The sequence below is a fragment of the Martes martes genome (genome assembly GCF_963455335.1).
Source record: "Martes martes genome assembly, chromosome: 1".
NCBI classification, from domain to species: Eukaryota; Metazoa; Chordata; class Mammalia; order Carnivora; family Mustelidae; genus Martes; species Martes martes.
In genome coordinates this window covers 102,687,171-102,707,996 of record NC_137888.1, presented here as the reverse complement: position 1 = coordinate 102,707,996, position 20,826 = coordinate 102,687,171, and positions in this window count along the sequence as shown.

Genomic DNA, 20,826 nt, shown 5'->3' with positions numbered 1-20,826 from the left:
CCCCATCTTCTTTTCTGTACTCAGTCAACATATCTAAACTTGTACTCAACTTCCTATCCCCAAACATACCACTCCTTTCCTATTCTCTTTCAATAAATTGCAGTATCATTTTTCAAATTGCCTAAATAGACTTTTGAATCCTCCTACTGTCTTCCCTCTCTCATTCCCCAATACCTAATTCACCATATTTTATCAATTCTATCTCTTATATCTCCCCCAAATGTATCCACTTTCCTCATCTTAGGCACCATCATCTCTTTCCTAGATAACTACAGAGCCTCCTGACCAGATTCTGTTTTCCATTTCCATCCCTACTCCCACTTCACCTATCATTTTTTAATTATGGTATATATTTCTAAAACGTAAATCTGTCACTCCTCTATGCAAAATAGTTCCACAGCTCCCTATTATGCTTAGAATAAATATCATACTCCTTAGCAGAACATACAAACTGGTCATGATCTGGGCTTTACTTTTCTTTCCATCTTCATTTCTCCAAACTTTTCTCCTCCTACTGTACAACATCCTCTGAGTGAGTCACACTCTCATACCCTAGAGACTTTGCACCTGCTGTTTCTACTTTCTGAATTATTCTTCCTGCCCTACTATCTCTTCACCTGCCCAACACTGTTCATTATTCAAACATCAGCATAACCCCTACCTTTTCCTAGAAGTCTCCCCAGAGCTGTATGCATGTACCTCCAGACCTGGCTATTCCTCCTGTGTGTTCCTACTGCACCATGAGCTTAAGTGCTATTGTAGCTGTAAGTGCTACAATAGTATATTATAATTGTCCATAAAATAAACAATTAACTGTAATTTTAATTACCTCTCTCCCCTCATGAATTAAGGACAATTTCTTACTCACTGCTTCATCCTCAGCACCTGAAAGAGTATCTACATCAAATAAGTGCTCCATAAAAACAAGTTAATGAATAAATGGATGTTGACATTTTCGTCCTAGGGAATGCCCATAAATGATCATTTTAATCTGCTTTCACCTATGTAAGAGAACTTGGACAGATTGGGTGGTTTGCTCCAAGCACATTTCACTGCAGGTAGACTAACAAGTATGTTTACTCCTGAGAAACATCATCAGTATTTCCTCTTCCTATTCACAGAAGACACACTCTTCTTTAGGATAAGTCTAAGTTCAAGGCAGAGACAATACCTAGGCTTGATGTTCTAAAGTATGTTGTCAGTTGCATAATCCTGGTAGAATGTTGAATAGGTTACACTTTTCCATTTTTCCCAGTTATTCACAAATCAGAAAAAAACATTGTACATTATTCCCCTCCCTACTTTACAATGTATCCAGCCTGAAGAAATTAAGGAGAGCACCAATTCAGGAAACAATCTGGTTTTACTATGAAATATTTTCACTAAACTGCCCTACTTTACATGATAAGCTACTTAATGATACAACTCGGGAATATGTCTCCTAAAATACCACAGAATACAGCATTGCTCCAAATTTTTTGACAGTACCTGAGTACAATACATCAGCAATTCATTCCTCAGTTCTGAAAGGTTGAAGATCAGTAACTAAATCATGTAAGTGCTTATCAAGTAATTATGTTATTAAAATGACATACATCAGTCAGTGCATATCTTGCCTTTGTCTGTGGATTCTTTGTATTCTACATTTTACTAGTCAAAACACTATTTTCAGCACCCTTCTCAGGAATTAAGAAAGCTATATTTAAATAATGTTAATAAAAGTGACATAAACCTGCACGAAGGAATTAGAAAGTCTAAGGCTATATCCCCTTGCACTTAGCAGGCAAAAATAGACAGTGGCAGCTTGAACTTGGAATTGTAAGGCCTTTGTTACAGAGCCACAATCTTTATACTTTCTAAACCATTTTTTCCTTTATCAATGGAACTTTTTTAACTCTTGTTGTTCATAATGATGGTAAAATTTGCCAAGAACCAAAAGAATCACAAAAGTAAAAAATACATTTAGCCATAAAGGCTAATATGATTTTCATTATTAATTAGATTTGTGGAAGGGTATTTTTACACTACAAGTTTAATTCAGAAATATTTAAAATTCTAATTTTTACCAGAATTTGAGTTTAGGGAGGTTTCAAGTGTGTTTGTAAAAAGCCAAGATGACTCAGGAAATTATTTCCAGTAAGTCATTTACTTAGATTTCTTGATTGTGGTAATAACTTGCAAATTAGATTTATGCAAATTTAGTATGTGCATATGGGTATAATACTGACTCAGAAATCTACCCTTTAGGGAAGAGGACCCTGCCCAAATTCACAAAGCCATTTAGTGACCACTCAGAACGAACTGAAATGTCTATTTACAAACAGCTATGTCTATTTAAAAATAATGCTGTTTGCATCAGAAATGTAAGCAACATGTTATCATGCAAAAGAAACAAAATGATGTACACTGTATAAGATATTTTGTTAGATAAAAAAAAGAAGAAAAGGCTCACCGTGGTTCAAAAGAATTTCAAAGATGATCTATCAGCCTATGGATAGAATTATTGCCAGGAAAGATGAGGATCACAGATGAAAGAACATTCAATTTGTCCAGGAGGAAGTCATTAGAACTTCTTTAGTAAGTACAATTTCAGTATAGAGGATGGCGAGAAAGCAGTTGGGTGAAGGTCAAGAAGAAAGTCGGAGGTGAGGAAGTGATTCAAACATCTGATGGGTTTGGAATAGGTTGAAGGAAAGGTTTTTAGTTGAAGAATGAAGAAAAGCTAATGGATTTTGGGGGAGGGGGGTTTAATAAGAGTAAAAGAATATTAAGGTTAAAAGAAAAAAGAGAGTTTAGAAGAAAGTTAAGGATAAAGAATCCTACAGGGAGAACTTTATTCAGCCCAGAGTTTTAGACGAGAAAAAAAAGCGGGGATGGGAGGGTGAGGAGGGCAATATGAAGACACGAACAAGAGGAAAGATAGGGAAGAAATAAGAAAGAAAAAGATGACAGCATGAAAGAATAAAGAAAAACAAATAAGAAGGATGAAGAGAGACCATTCTGGGAGAACTTGGAAAATAATGTTTTAAATGAGCACCAGGAAAAAATTTAAGAATAAAAACTATAAAGTTTCAAGAGAGAGTTGGAACAAGCAGTAAAAGCCATTGGGCTAAGGTTACACACACACACACACACACACACACACACACACACACAAATAGGGATGAGCTCTTGTACAAGATTACAACAAAAGTTCTAAGAACGAAGAGCAAATTTTTGTTGAAAGTGTTTGCCCAGAACATGCATCCCCTTCACATAGGGCAAAGCAAAACTGAAATAGGAGGATCCAATAATAACAGTCCAAAGATAGGAGTGGGTAAAGCAAACATGAAGACAAAAGAACAAGGGCGTTCAGGCAAGAAAAGTGTAGCTCCTTTTGTGGGGAACAGAGGTAAGGGATCAAGGGAATGCAAGGTGCATTCTGAGCAAAGAAAAGTGAGGATTTAATTTCTTGAGACACACAGTATTGAGTTCAATTTTCCCAGGGTAAAATCATTTCAAAAGAAGAGGGAATTTAACCATGACCTTATGAGACTTCTTTCCTATAAGTTAAAATACCCTGATTGAAAAAATAAATAAATAAATAAAAATTTAAAAGATAGAGAGGCAAACCAAGAAACAGACTCCCACCTGTAGAGAACAAACTGATGGTTACCAGAGGGGAGGGAGGTAGTGGGAAGAGGCTTAAGGAGTGCACTTGTGATGAGTACCAGGTGTTTTATGGAAGTGTTCAATCACTATATTGTCACCTAAACTAATGTCCAAACTGTTAACTAACTGGGATTTAAATTTTTAAAAAATTTTAATTAAAAAATAAAATAGCCTGAAACATAGGACACAGGTGGCCAATATTCCTGTGTACTACTTTTCGTGATGATGTGTAATTTCCACCATATACCTCCAGCATGGGCAAAGTTGACAGGCAATTTTCTTCCCTACAGCCTTAAGCATCTACTAGCCTTTCTGTCTTTAAACCCGATTCAAATTTAAGACTACCTTCAAGGAATTTCAAAATGTCCCACAATTCAATACCTGAAGGCAAAGTGATAAAGGAATGTCTTGGAGCTCTTCTTGTTATAACACCCAGACAGCCCAGTCCAGTTTCATCAGAAACTTTTCACAGTCTATCACTTCCTTTTGTTATTTTGAGAGAATGCTGACATCAACTTAAAAAACAATTAATCACAGTAATAGAATTTCACAGATGGAGAGGTAAAAAGAACATAATCTTTGCAGAGCCTGAATTCAAATCCCACCTCTATGATGCTGGGCAACTTTCCTGTCCTCTCTGAGCTTCAATTTCATCATCTATAAATTTGGGATAATAATATTTACCACCAAAGTTGTTGTAAATGAGATAATGTACAAAGCATAGTGTAATAATACTTGGAACATAGTAGTTACTCAAAAATGACAATTACTCTGTTACTCACATTTCTGGCATGAGAATCTCACCCAGCAGCAGGTCTCCCTCTGTGTCACTCCATGAAACTGCTAATCTTTTCTGAAGCCAACATAATATATTAGAGTCTTTCACAGAAACATATATGGCTTGCTTCTTGGAATATACTGCACTTTTCAAAGTTTATTATTTATTTATTTATTTATTTAGAGCACGCAGGCATGTGTGTGAATGGGGCTGGGGGTGGTGCTTGTGACAAAGCAAGAGAATCTTTTTCTTTTTTTTAAATAAATAAACTTTATTTTCCTTTTTTAAAGATTTTATTTATTTATTTGACAGAGAGAGAGAGATCACAATTAGGCAGAGGCAGGCAGGGAGAGAGGGGGTAGCAGGCTTCCCGCTGAGCAGGGAGCCTAATGCGGGGCTGGATGCGGGGCTCAATCCCAGGACCCTGAGATCATGACCTGGGCCAAAGGCAGATGCTTAACCATCTGAGCCTCCCAGGAGCCCCAGAGGGAGAGGATCTTAAGCAGACTCCATGCTTCGCACAGAGCCCAACATGGGGCTCAATCTCACAACCCTGAGATCACAACCTGAGCCAAAATCAGGAGTCAGACACTTTAACTAAGCCACCCAGGTGCCTTCAAAGTTTAATATTAATATTACTGATATCATAAAATAGGTCTCCTTTATGTTAAATTTAAGCTATTCATTTCATTTCATTTCATTTCTTTCCATATGTTCTCACCATACTTTTATAATAATTAACTATAAAATTGCATTAATTATTGTATTTCCATATGTTAGGCCTTGAGTGTATTAAAAACAATTAAATATTGAACGTATTGGACCACCTATCCAGTCATCTGGTGAGTATAATTTAATGCAGTATTTGCAAAATATATTACATGTATATTAGTATACACATATATACGTGTGGTATATGTTATGTACATATAATATACATAATATTTTAACCACTTTCTCACATATTATTAGTATGCTAAAATATCATTTAAGCATTTTTACTTTAGGCTTCAAACAATTTTTGTGTTTAGGGAAAAAAAACACATTTTCAGAAGTGCAGACATTTTATTTCTGGCTTTGTTCACTTTTATAATGTAACAACACCTAGAAAGAAGCAGCATGTCAAATGTCCCATCACTGATGGCTTCAAGGGGATGAATAATTTAGATCCTTACCTAAGAACAAGAGGATGCTAGATAAGCTTAAAGAAGTGAAGAAGAAGCACCAACAAGGAGGCCAGACACTGGAGTCAGGAATCACCCAGATACATATCTCCAACTTCACAATTTCACCAAGAACCACCATTGTTCACAAAGCATTAATTGCTTTTGATAAGTAGGAATAAGCTCTCCCTCTCCCATGCTTCAGTAGCACTTGACACCTCTGTTAGCGCATTTGTCACTTATGTGTGACAACTGTCTCCTAGGAGACTGCTGGAGATCCTGAAGGGCAGTAGCCACATTATTCTCTTGGAGAAGACGTTCAGTACTCTTTTGTGGAATGAATACTCAGCACCAACATGAACTGACTGCTGGGTAACCAGCAACCTCCTTCTTGCAGAATGCGGTAGGCTTTTCTCATATTCTACAACAATTGACACTATGGACTCCCTCTGAAATTATTTCCTCCCTTACTTTTTGTGTCACTGCCCCATATAGGTTCTCCTCATACTTGTCTGGCCATTGATCCCATGTCCCTTTAGCTGTCTCCTCTACCATCTCCCAGTCCCTAGGTTAGAGACTTGACATTTACATCCCTCTACCCCAGGACAGAGCTTCTGTTAGACCCTCTCAACTTCAACACTCCCCCTCTATGCTTACTAGTCTCCAATCCACACCTCTAGCCCTAACCTCCTCACCAAACTCTAGGATGTTTCCACTCTAAGATAGCTGCTCTCAAATTCAATATAGCCCCAAACAAAACTCATTACATTCTCTTCAAGAAAGTTTCCTTATTTTTTGACCATGACATCACAATTCTCTCCAGCATTTTCCAGAGGATATGCTATATTCCCATACTGTTGTGTAAGAAAGAGATACGTGTTCAGCTAAATGGGAGGAAAGTTGGGTCAAGAGCAATTAAAAAGGTTTCTTTTCTGTAGGACTTCTCAGAACCTTTTACATGCTAATGTGTTTGGGGAGTTTCCAAAATGGGCATAGGGTATTATATACTGTTTACAAATATATTTAATTATAGGACTCTTTCCAGAAGCTCTTCTCAGAAAGGACCAGCTTCAGTGAACCACTTATAACAAGATCTTATCCTTGACTATTCCTTCTCTGTATCTAAGTGGTTACCAAATTCTAATAATTCTTTTAAAATATCTCTTTGGGATGCCTTCACTTCAGATCATGATCCTAGGGTCCTGAGATTGAGTCCTGCATCAGGCTCCTGCTTGGCAGAGAGCCTGCTTCTCCTCCCTGCTTGTGCTTGTGCTCTCTCTCTCTCTCTTTCTAATAAATAAATAGAATCTTAGAAAAAAATTTAAAAAAATATCTCTTCTTTTCCATTCCTGCTATTCTTACACTAGTTTAACTCCCCTGATTTAGGCTTCCAACATACCTGAATAACAACCTGTTAATTCCTTTTCTCCTATTATCTCATCCACCTGTCTAAACCACCTAAACCATCATTTTCATTATCCATGTGGTTCTCTTGTTTAAAAAGAAAACAGAACAAAACCAAAGACACACTCTGCTGTTCCCAGGATCAGGTCAAATTGAAAACCTGGAATGTATCATCCTATTCACCAGCTTTATTCCTTCCCTGGCTCTAGGTGAGTCCTCTATCCAACCAGGCCAGTTTTGCCATAGTCAATTAAACATAGCATACTACTTCTCAACTTCTTTTCTCTCCTCATTCACCCTCTCCCCACTGAACGGGAGTGTCTTTCCCTTTTGGGCAGGCAGTTAACATGCATAAGGAGTGGCAAATATAGGAATGGAAGCTACAGGTCTCACCTCCTGTGCCCATGGCAAATTTACAAATTAATCACAACTCTCTCTTTCAGACCCTAGTCTCTACTTCAGAATCTTTCCCTACACAGTGCTTTAGGAAGCTACTTCCCATAAACCTGTTGGAATTGACACACAAAACAAAACAAAACAAATAATGGGCTTCCCAGTTACAGAGATAATTTCATCTTACCATTCTCTCCATGAATTTAGACTTTTAACCCCTATGAACTTCAAATTCTTCACTTTTGAAATGGGAATAATTCTCATCTCAGCAGTTTGTTGTTAAGGTCAAGTGAGTTTACATGCATAAAAGCCCACTAAAGAGGCACAGAGTAGATGACTAAAAGACGACCATCTCTTCTCTTTTCTTTGTCCCCTTGTTCTCTACCTGTCTAAATATTAGATATCCTTCTCCAGATCTCCTTACCCAGATCAGCCCATGCTGACAAGCCTCTTCTCTCACTCTTTTAACCATCTGCGTTTTCATCCTGGACATTCAACCCAGTTGTGTTGTCCAGTTGTGTTGACTTAACTCTCCTTAAGCCCCTAGACTCACAAGTCCTTGATCTCTCATCTTCAGTAACACGCACTTCCACAACCCTGGTCAGTTCCTGATGTAGCCCTGCCTCATACTCCAACATGGTTCACATCTGTTCTAAAAGTCTATTCTAACCACAAACATCTGTTCTGCCTAGCAGTCCTGACTTTCCAAATCTGTTCCCCACTCTCATGAACATGAATCCCTCCAACCCTCCCAATTTTTTGAGTCCATCAGCCTCCTCCTGTCTGTCTTTGCCTTCCTGCCAAGCTTGGGCTCGCTGAATGGTCATTCAGGGAACCACAACCTTAGAATCCCCTCCTGCATCTTCTGCCATTCCTTCCGTGCCAACCCCCACCCAGATTACCTGAGCCCTCCTTGTCTCCTAGTCCTGTGCTGTTGATCATTGAAATCGGTGACTTGACACCTGAAGACTCTACATTTTTCAGAGAACCATGTACAACCACTCCCCCACTTACTAGCTCTGTCCTTAAGCACTAGTCTGAGAGTGGTATAAAAAACACCTGGGAGCTATTTTAAAATGCAGGCTCCTAGGGCCCACTCCAATTATTCTGATTTAGTCAGTCTAGTATAAAGCCCAGGAATCTGTATTCTAACAAACACCTAATAAAGCAAGAGTGGGTAAACTATTTCCTATAAGCCAAATCTGGCTCACTGACCGGTTTTGTACTTTCCTTAAGCTAATAATGGTTTATTTATTTATTTATTTTTTATTTTTTAAATTTATTTGACAGACAAAGATCACAAGTAGGCAGAGAGGCAGGCAGAGAGAGAGAGAGGAAGCAGCCTCCCCGCAGAGCAGAGAGCCTGATGCGGGACTCGATCCCAGGACCCTGAGATCATGACCTGAGCCGCAGGCAGAGTTTTAACCCACTGAGCCACCCAGGTTTATTTTTAAATGGTTTATTTTTAAATGATTGAAATGATTGAAATGATTGAAAAAATGTCAAAGAAAAACATTTTATGATATGAGAATATTCAAATTTCAGTGTCCACTAGTAAAGGCTTTGTTTTTTTTTTTAAAGGACTTTATTTTTTAGAGCAGCTTCACTTTCACAGCAAAACTGAGAGGAAGGTACAAAAATTCCCATATATTCCTTGCCCACACATATGCATAGCTTCCCCCATTTTCAACACCCCCTGCAAAACACATTTATTACAATGTATGAATCTACACTGACATGTCATTATCACCCAAAGTCCATAGTTTACATTAGGATTCACTCTGGATTTTGTACATTATATGGGTTTGGATAAATGTATAATAACATGTATCCATCATTTAATATCATACAGAATATTTTCACTGCCTAATACGAATACAGTTTTATTGGAACACAGCCATATTCATTTGTTTACATCTTATCTATGGTTGCTTTCATAATATAACAGCTAATCTGAGTAGCTGCAACAGAGACCACATGGCTCACAAAGTCTAAAATATTTACAATCTGGCACTTTACAGAAAACGTTTGTTGATCCTTGACTTAAAAGATCCTGTTGCAGTATCAGAGACCTCAGCTTGAGATACCCTTAATAAGACTCACCGAAATTTGATGCTGCCTAAATTTTACTAATTTTATTCATGTCTTAATGGCACCCAACCACCCTACAGGTAATGTTACAAGTCTTCTTCTCTTTCCTCAATCCCTTCTCTACCTGGACCTCCTCATTCTCAGCAGATACCTCGCTTCTCACCTTATTAAGAGCATGGAGCCTATTTATAAGCTACTTATTTCACTTCCTTTACTCCTATGTGAAACCAGAAGTATTAGGAAAAAAAAAATTAAAAACAAAAACAAAACAAAACAAAATCCCTAAAGGCCTAGCAGTATCTTCAGTGTCTGGGGAACCTGTGCTCAGATCCCAGCTCTGAAGTTACTTTTTTTGTGATCCCAGGCAAGGCCTTAACCTCTAGGTCTTAATCATATTTAAATCTGGCTGACAAGCCCAACTCAGAGGACCACCATCAAGGTTAAGTGAAACAACATGGACTTGGCATAGAGCAGGCCCTATGAATGAAGGAATGAAGAAAATGCTTTCTTCATTCCGTCTGACACCAAAACACTAATAGGTCACATTTATTGAAAGCATACTGTGTGCCAGATATCTTATAGTCATTAACTCTTTAAATTTTGACAGAAAAAATAAATTTAAAAAATTTTGACAGAAATACCCAGATGGGGGTTCTTGGGTGGCTCAGTTGGTTAAGCATCTGCCTTTGGCTCAGGTCCTGATCCCAAGGTCCTGGGATGGAGCCCCAGAAGGGACTCCCTGCTCAATGGGGAGTCTGCTTCTCCCTCTGCCCCGCCCCCGTTCGTGCACACATGCTCTCTCTCAAGTAAATAAAATCTTAAAAAAAAAAATTCCCAGATAGAAGCTAAACCATACTATCTACCCAAACATACTTCAATTACCCACTTTCCACTCTCAGTTCTCACCTCTGATGACTTTACTCCTGTCCACATACAGTCATACACAGAAACCATTCTCCTCTCAGCCCTGAGGCAATCTCATATTAAGGTGTTTCTCCCCCTTTCCTAAAACAATAAAAAAAAAAAAATCCCACTCATGCCTCAACTGCTTACAACTTGGTTTCTTTTGTTTGGTTCAATCTATGAAAAACAGCTATTCCCATTTAGGAACAAATGGTTCCCAAGATTATCAATAATTATTAGCTGCCAAAAATAGATGGCATTGTGTTGATACTTATTCTGCTTTACAGCAAATACTATTCTAATCACCAAAGATTAAACAGCCATGAAACAAAACTCTCTTTGGCTGCCATAATAACTCACTCTGGTAGCTTCCTTTGCTTTTCTGAGCACTTTTTTTGGTCACTTTCACTGGCCTCTACCCTCTTCCCCGTCCCCTTTTCTTGTCCTCTCTACTCTTCTCTTCCCTCTTCATTTTACTTTCTAGGACCTTGGCTTCAACTACCAGTACTATGAAAATCTAAATTAGCTGTGTCTAGTCCTAACATTCAACTTTTTCTTTAAAATTTTTATCCTTTTTCCAAACCATGGGCAAAATATCTATTCATACTTCAAACTTAATCAAGGGCAAAAACAAAGGTCCCTTAAATTTCAAGCTTTACTACAAAGCTGTGATCACCAAGACAGCATGATACTGGCACAAAAACAGACAAATAGACCAATGTAACAGAGCACAGAGTCCAGATATGGACCCTCAAGTCTATGGTCAAATAATCTTTGAAAACGCAGGAAAAAAAATATCCAGTGGAAAAAAGATAGTCTCTTCAATAAGTGGTGCTGGGAAAATTGCACAGCTACATATAGAAGAATGAAACTCAACCATTCTCTTACACCATTCACAAAGATAAACTCGAAATGGATGAAAGACCTCAACGAAAGGCAGGAATCTATCAAAATCCTAGAGGAGAACATAGGCAGTAACCTCTTTGACATCAGACACAGCAACTTCTTTCAAGACATGTCTCCAAAGGCGAAGGAAACAAAAGCAAAAATGAACTTTTGGGACTTCATCAAGATCAAAAGCTTCTGCACAACAAAGGAAACAGTCAACAAAACAAAGAGACAACCCACAGAATGGGAGAAGATATTCGCAAATGACACTACAAAGGGCTGATATCCAAGATCTATAAAGAATTCCTCAAACTCAACACACACAAAACAGATAATCACGTAAAAAAATGGGCAGAAGACATGAACAGACACTTCTCCAAAGAAGACATACAAATGGCTAACAGACACATGAAAAAATGTACATCATCATCAGCCATCAGGGAGATTCAAATCAAAACCTCATTGAGATACCACCGTACACCAGTTAGAATGGCCAAAATCAATAAGACAGTAAACAACAAATGTTGGAGAGGATGTGGAGAAAGGGGAACCCTTTTACACTGTTGGAATGCAAGTTGGTGCAGCCACTTTGGAAAACAGTGTGGAGATTCCTTAAGAAATTAAAAATAGAGCTACCCTATGACCCTGCAATTGCAGGGTATTTACCCCAAAGATACCCTATGACCCTGCAGTTGCAGGGTATTTACCCCAAAGATACAGATGTAGTGAAAAGAAGGGCCATATGTACCTCAATGTTTATAGCAGTAATGGCCACAGTCACCAAACTGTGAAAAGAACCAAAATGCCCTTCAACAGATAAATATATAAAGAAGATATGGTCATATATACAATGGAATATTATACAACCATCAGAAAGGATGAATACCCAACTTTTGTATCAACATGGATGGGACTGGAGGAGATTATGCTGGGTGAAATAAGTCAAGCAGAGAAAGTCAACTATCATATGGTTTCACTTACTTGTGGAGCATAAGGAGTAACATGGAAGACATTATGAGAAGGAAAGGAAAAGTGAGTTGGGGTAAATCAGAGGGGGAGACAAAGCATGAGAGACTATGGACTCTGAGAAACAAATTGAGGGTTTTGGAAGGGAGGGGTGCAGGAATGGGTGAATCTGGTGGTGGGTACTAAGGTGGGTACTACGTATTGCAGGGAGCACTGGGTGTGGTGTATAAACAATAAATCTTGGAACACTGAAAAAATAAAATAAAAAAAAATTAAGTTTTTCTCCTGAATTCTTTCCTTTGCTAAATGATGCCATCATTCCCTGAAGAGTTAAACTCATAGAATCATCTTTTTTTTTTTTAAGATTTTATTTATTTATTTGACAGACAGAGATCACAGGTAGGCAGAGAGGCAGGCAGAGAGAGAGAGGAAGGGAAGCAGGCTTCCTGCTGAGCAGAGAGCCCAATGTGGGGCTTGATCCCAGGACCCTGGGATCATGACCTGGGCCGAAGGCAGAGGCTTTAACCCACTGAGCCATGCGGGCGCCCCATAGAATCATTGTTTCTTTCTTACTCTCCAATACCTTGACTCCAGCAGCTGCCTCGTGTTTATCTCTAAAAATGTTTCTCCTGTTCTCCTTATCCTCAAATCTTCACTTCCCAATCTATCTTTAATCCTTACAGTTCTAATTCTTCCCCCACTGCTGTAGTAAAATGGGTCCCTTTACATCACTGGTATCCTTTATGTTGCAAAACCCAACAGACTGATTTCAGGTCTCCTTTAACGCTGTTCCTTTGTTAATATTTGAAACTATCATTCTCTCTCTCTTTTTTTAAAATTTTTTTAATTTATTTTTTTATAAATATATAATGTATATTTAGCCCCAGGGGTACAGGTCTGTGAATCGCCAGGTTTACACACTTCACAACACTCACCATAGCACATACCCTCCCCGATATCTATAACCCCACGACCCTCTCCCTACCCCCCTTCCCCCGGCCCCCCTCAGTTTGTTTTGTGACATTAAGAGTCTCTTATGGAGAAACTATCATTCTCTCTTTCTTAAAAGTTTACTCACTTGACTTCTAGTTTCCTTCATATACACCCCACCTATGTGATCTCTTATCATTGGTATTTCCCTCTGTTACACAATTTATTTACATTACACACTTGGCTAGGAGCTCCTTGAGATTAGACGTCCTATGCCTGCTAATACATCACAAGCACAAAGTAAATATCTATTAAATTAATGAGTGAATTAATTTTCTTTCTGTTAATTATATTCCTAGTGTCACCACTCTGAGCCTCTGGTTGCCTCTCACCTGGCCTATTACAAGAGTTTCCTAACCAGCTTCCTCACTTTCAGTCTGCTCCAAACATTTCCAGGTATAGTTGCCAAGTACATTTTCCTATTTTAGTATATGTGCTGCTAAAGCGAGCACCCAAATACATTTTCCTAATACAGATCTCTGGATCATGTCAAGAACCATTCAATTACTCACAAAATTAAACCAAACCTATGAACTTGGAATTCAAAGCCACCAAATTAAAAGTCCGGTGTTCCCTGCATGGTCTTCTAAGACTATTATATAATAGTAACCCAATACCCAACATGGCCTTTCAAGTTCCTTGTGCTTTGGTTCCCAAACTCCTTCTGTTGCAATTTTTTATCCTTTAAGCTCTACTTTTTCCATAATACCTGTTTCTTCATAATTCCTGATCCTATATGGCTAAATAACTTTTGATCTTCAATATTCTAATCCGCATAGCATTGTATGTACTACTTCAATGAGCCATAAGATTTCTAGCCTATTGTTATCATTAGTGATTGGCCTTTTGAGTGATCTACTTTGCAAACTCCCTGAGAGCAAGAGTTATGCATTCTTCATCTTATATTCTACTTCATAATGCATTTTCAACAAACACCCAGTAATTGATACTTAACTGTGTCATATGTTTTAAAATACCTGCATTCAATTATTTCCTTTCTAAAAAATACTGCCCTTAATTCCCAACTTCTTCTCCATCTTCAACCCTAGCTCATCCTTCCCTTTCCCAGTGAAACTGCCTGAAAGGATTGTCACAGATGCCGTCTCTTCTTCCATACCTCCCATTCTCTTCTTAACCCATGGCAATCTAGTTTCCTGTCATCCCTCCACCCAAAACAGTCTTGCAAAATCAATCACAATCTCTGTGCCCTTTTTAGTCTTTAACTTACTTCACATCTCTGTTGCAAGATGATCCCAAGTTCCTGTCTTGAGCCCAGAACTCACCTGAGCTCCTTATTTACATATCCAGTTCTGTACTAGACATCTTCAGCTGACTGTCAAACCCAGTAGGTGCTCAATAAATATTTGCTAAGTAAAGAATACCTCCCCAACAATGAATTTTGGAACATACACACACATACACAAATAAAATAAAATAAAATTAAATTAAATTTAAAAAAATATCTCCCCAACTTGCTCTTACTGGTTTAGATCAGTGTTTCTTTCTATCTTATTCTATGTTCTTTATTTAATAAATATGTAAAATTTTATGCTCCCTAGTACCAAATACAACCTGACATAGCTGCCTACCTTTCACCCAGAGGTCTTTTGGAGGCCGAAAATGATCAACCTTCTGCATGTCTCCATCAGACATGAGACCAAGATGGTTCTATGGAGCATTAGTTCCTGATGTTTAAATTATTAAAACAGTAGTATTTGCTTAATTTTCCAAATATAAAATCATAATATTAGGTATGTTTGATAGGCTTTTAAAAATAATATACAGCAGCCTGGAGATCCTGACAAGCCCTTTGGGGAGTCACCCTTCTTCTACTGCTCATCCTCCAAGCTGAAAATCCCAGATCTAGGAGCTCTCTAAGGCAGAGTACAGTTCTAAAATTGTGAGACTTTAGGTTATAAAGTGTTTAAATGTTTGTGACCCCTAAACATAGTGGGCACTAAAGAAATAAATACTTTAAGCAAATTATAGAAAAGTATCAAAACACAAGTAAATTATTTTAAAACTTAGTTTATACCTGGAACTTCCCCTTCCTCTTCTTCATGTTCTCTCCTCTACCCTCCCTTTATACTCCTTCTTTTTTTTTTAATATTTATTTATTTATTTTAGAGAGAGAGAAAGAGTGCAAGTGAACATGAGAGGGGTCGGTGCAGAGGTAGAAGGAGAGAAAATCTCAAGCAGAATCCAGACTGAGTGTGAGCCCGACATGGGACTCAATCTCACAACCATGAGATCACGGCCCAGCCTGAAACCAAGAGTCAGTCACTTAACCAACCGTGCCACCCAGATGCCCCCCTCCCTTCACACGTCTAACTCCAATTCCTCCCGTTATTTTTTCTCATTTTCACTGTATTGATCACAGAGTGTGCTATCCCTATAAGCAGCTTGAATTTATTTTTTTCAGGAGGCCAGAAAAAAAACTTGTCCATTTTGGAATTTTTATGAGGAAATACAAATGACCATCTCCTTGGCAATGCCTGGTTGTCCAAGTAGTCCAAAAACAATTGAAACTCAGCTAGTCTGGCTCTAGAACTTGTAATCCTAACCACTGTCCTGTTACTATCTAACTCACCATATAAGCCCTTGTGGGGCTCCATCCCAGGACCTTGGGATCAGAACCTGAGCCCGATTAACAGAGGTCTACTACGTGTTTAGAGGGACTTACTTCCAGATTTGGCTTCCACATCAGAAGCTGGAAGGAAAGTCTTAACTTTCCTTGTGTTCACATCTTCATTTTATTGTATCCTACATTTGAACGGTTAGGATGCTAAACCACTCTGCTGGATGAAGTTCTTTGCTCTTCCTTCAGTTTATTAAACAAACAAACAAACAAACACACCTTGAAAACAACTATGGGTTATTTTTTCATAGCACATTTTTGTTACTATAACTCTGTCTTTTGACCTCCAATGATCTAGCACACATTTAAGAGAGTTTGCTCTTCCAACAAAAGAAATCATACATTATTAAATTTGTTCTTTTAACTGTCTCAGGGGAAGAAAAATATTACCATCTTTCATTTTCAGATCACTCTATAAGGAGTCTGTGAATATTAAAAGACACTTATTTTTAGCCTTCAATTCACTCTTTAAGAACACACTCATTAGAGCTATGACAATATAGACAATTTTGGATGGCTGACAGATTGGACACCCTTTCCTAAAAGAGCTACACTGGCTGACAATCAAAGTCAAGCCTCTAAGAACCTTGTAACATCAACTGTTTAAGCCAAAAAGTAGAACCAAAGACCTGAATAACTTAACCAAAAACTTAGACCGAAAATATACTGGTATGCAGGTAAATGACTCACCAAAAACTTTCTGAACCTGTGGTTCCAAAAAGTTTTGTAAAATGTTTCTCAATTTTCACCCCATACCCCAAAGTCCAAACAAATTATATATGTTGAACCATTATAGTTGATTCATGTACTTCTCTTCAAATTTTCTAAAAGAAGTACACAGAAACTGAATTAAAAAAAAGCTCTACTACCTAATCATGATTCAATGTTTCATGGCCAGTCTAAACCTTTGTGATGTTAAAGCTAAGGACTTGTTTTCCATTTTTCAGTGTCTGTGGCCTCTTTCTTGTCATTAGCATTCTATTATCCTTTAGGTAAACTTGGCACTGTTTGTCTAATATGTAAATTAATAATATAGTTTCCTATTCCATGTACAAAGGAATTTATGGGACACTAGGTAAATTGTTTTTCTCTCCTTTACTGCTTTTCTCATTCTTAACTTCACCTTTCCCTCCATCCTTTCTATTTAAAGCCCCACAGAAAGGAGCATTTATAAGTTTCGCTATAGCACCCTGGACTCATCAGCAGGGCTGGCTACAACCAAAAGCATAATGAAATGTCTTTACCTAACAGAAAATGTGTAGTGGGATTTTTTTCAATTGCTACATAATCCTCACTACTATTAAGTTTTTAGGGAGACTTCTGGGGATGTATTAAACACAGCATTAGGCTAAGATATGCAAGCTTAGTTTTAGGAGCTGGGGCAAAACCATATCGCTCCTGCAGAATAGAGTATAAATAATTTAAATATAGAGAAAGGGGGTCCCAAGAATAGAGAAAACATGTAGGGAAGCTGGATGGAGCCTGAGGGAAGAAGGGTCAAAGAGTAAAATCTCCAGTGTTGGCAAACTAAGAAGGTACTTCACAGAAGAGAATATTCAATAGGAATGTTTCAGTGGCTTGATGTGGGATATGCAAAGTAAGCTCCCCACCCACCCCCACCTCATCTCTCCTTCAGTAAAAAAATACTGTAAATTTCACTGAGTAAAACCTGCTGCTCACTCACTCTTTGTGAAAGGGTACTCTATTAGAGAACCTCAATGAAAGCTGAGATCTGTGGCTGTGGGTTGGCCTTGGACAAAAACAGAAAGATGTTCTCTATGTGTAGGAGACTGAAGGACAGCTACATCTCTGTTGCTCAAGGGAGACCCAGGATATGATGCCTGCATTTAATCTACATAGCAACATGCTTCCTGAATAACTAGAGGCCAATCACTGAATCTCTCTGATTCTGTGTTTTCACCACTGTAAAATGAAAGTAATGATAACAGATTTTGGGGTGGTTGTGAGAATCATGGCTAATATGTATACGATACGCACTATATGGAACTAACCTTTTGATGATTTTCTTTTTTTTTTTTTTTGCCATTTTTATTGTAGCTGCTAAAAACTCTGACCAAGTCTATGCCTCAAAAAAACCCACAAAACAAAAACAAAAAAACTTTGAAATGTATGGCCTTCATATGTGTGTTATTTTTCTTCCTGAGTCCTAAACTAATTTATATTTTCTCTATTCCTAATTGTTTAGCTACTATTTATACCTATGTATTACATTCCAACCTACATCAAAGCCCTGTGAAAAGTGGTATGTGTGTATGTGACAGAGTTTTTCTGCCTCTTATGTTCCCATTTTCCCCATACTGAATTTTAGGGCATGATGGGAGTCTGTAAATTGTCTTCCACTTCAGATGCTGCTGCTACCCCTGCAGTTTCATGGAGTTGTCTGACCAATAATTGGAATGACCTTGGCATTGATCAAAACTTGCCCTGTACTCTCTTGCCTTGTCCTCTTTGTCATAAAAAGGTGACTCTAATATAGGATTAGCAGTGGAGCATGTCTGTGGAAACCTGGTATTATCTTCTTTTTCATTATGTCATCACCATCTTAGCTGACCAGACCCAACCATCATACTCATGGCAAAATGTCTGCCCATCCATAGGGGCAAGAAAAAAAACAAACAAGGGACAGATAATGTTCTCATTTGACACCTGAGAGAAGCGAGGCCCAAAGATGTTAGTGATCAGCCCAGAGCTTTCATCAACACAAAATGGGAATTAAAACCAGGCCAACCATTTTCCTGCATCCTGATCACTAAAGAATGTGACCTCTTAACACACACTGATTAGTCAAGCAATCTATAGCTTGTCAGTACATCAAAGCATGGGCAGATTTACTTGATCCTGCTGAAGATTATAAAAGAACAATTTGCAGATAATAGCTTCTACTGACAGAGCTTATGCAGGGGGCAGGACTCCTATCCTACCCTGGAAGGACTGGGGCCGCACGAGCCTCATCTCCACCTTTGCGTTCTATTGCCCCATGAAATCACTGAAACCTCAATACCACTAGTGTAATAAAAATGTAGCCCCTAGTTCCTAACATAAAGCCCAAGGCACTTTTAATTTTACATAAAGGAAAACAAAACTTTTAAATCAATATCAGATGCTTTAGACGCTTAACAAGTGTGTTCTTTTTTTCCTTTCCTCAGAGAACTTCTGAAAACACCACAAAGATCTGGACTTTTAAACGTTCTAGGAGTCTTGTTTGTTTGTTTGTTTGTTTTTGGCTTAGCAAAGGGTGCAATATTATCAGTTGCTATTATCTAGGAACACAAGCCCTACAAACAAAGGATTTGGGAAGTTTCCCGTTGCCCTAGTGGTTAGGTAGAAAATATTTAACTCTCCAGTACCCAAAAATGCCAGGTGCTTACAGGATAATGCTTGTATCTATATACTGAGGGGAAAAGGAAATAGTCATTGCTCCACTAGCAAAATCTTTGAAACAGTTAATCCTCGATAAACTGAGCAAGCAGGAACCTTAGCTGATTTTCAGGCCTGATTATCTATTCCTTAACATGTCTTTACACACAGCCTTTATAACTATATCAAGATAAAATATCTCTAGCTTTTACCAAAAGTACTTAATAATAACGCAAAGAGAAATTTGGCAAAATTTCTTATATATTATAAGATTGACTAGATATGAAACTAGTAAGCAAAAGACAAAGTATTACTCCCAGGTATTAATATGGATTAGCAAAAACAACAATGACACTACTAAATAATAAACTTTTTTTAAGAGCTAAAAAAAGCAACAATTTTAATTTAACAACAAGCTTAATTTACATAAAAGGGAATGAAATCAATATTATGAGAAAAAATCTGCATAAGTGGTATAATTAATTACATCTCTCAAACAAAATATCTTTATATTGTGCTTTTCTATCAATCTAAGATTGTAGGCAATGATTATGATGGCACCATACAGATTATCTAGAACATCATGTCCATGCAGACAACACAACCATCCAACTTGTTTTCACAGGAACAAACCACACTTAGATCCATCAAGAAGGGCACCAATTAGTTTTACTCTTCTCCCTCCCACCCACTCCTCAGGTTTTAATTATCTGTTGTATAGCAACTGTTGTAAATTATGGGTAACAACAACCTTGGAACTTCAATACCAATATAAACCAATACCCCACTGCCACCTTCTTGGCAGTTTGCCATGTGTGCTATTTTAAAGTTAGGCATTAGGAGGCAGCAAATGGCTCAAAACCACAGGCAAAGATAAATATTGTAGGAAGTTGGAAAAGAGACCTAAAGCTGCAAAGGCAGAGAAAACAGACCTCATCTTAAACACAGACTTCCAGGAAGTCTCATAACAAATTTAGATTTGTTACGAGGAACAGCTAGAAGGGACAGCGCTGTAAAACTATCTGGATTCCATTCCCCATTTCTACAGCTCTAAGAAAAGCAGATGGTCATCTGAAGAGTTAAACAATACAGATCTTGGTTTCATTTAATCTTGTTTTGTTTCTTGGCTCCAGAAACAAAGGTCTCATGGTTGCCTACCTGGAATTCTCAGGTCACACCTGCTTTGGGCAATGCCCATGTTAATGCATATGCTGTTGAAGCCATCACTGAGACATTAGAACTGATTCCACCCACATCCCTTCATTCTGACTAAGGCATTTGCATATTTAAAACATGCACCATAGTTACTTAGAAATGCCAATGCTGCATCTACATTGAAAAAAAAAAAAATACTTGTGACATGTGCTCTAATTCCAAGAATTATGTCTTCATATAACACATATCTGTCTTATTTTGGGGAAGATGAAAACAGACTTTTTACTTTCCTAAGGGAGAAAATATCTCTAAATGAAGCATTGTTATTTTAGTTAGAATGCTCGACTGAATTATAAGACATGTAGCTTAAACCACCTTAAAAACTCTTGCCTCTCTCTGGATATTTATTTTAAAAAAATAAACTCATG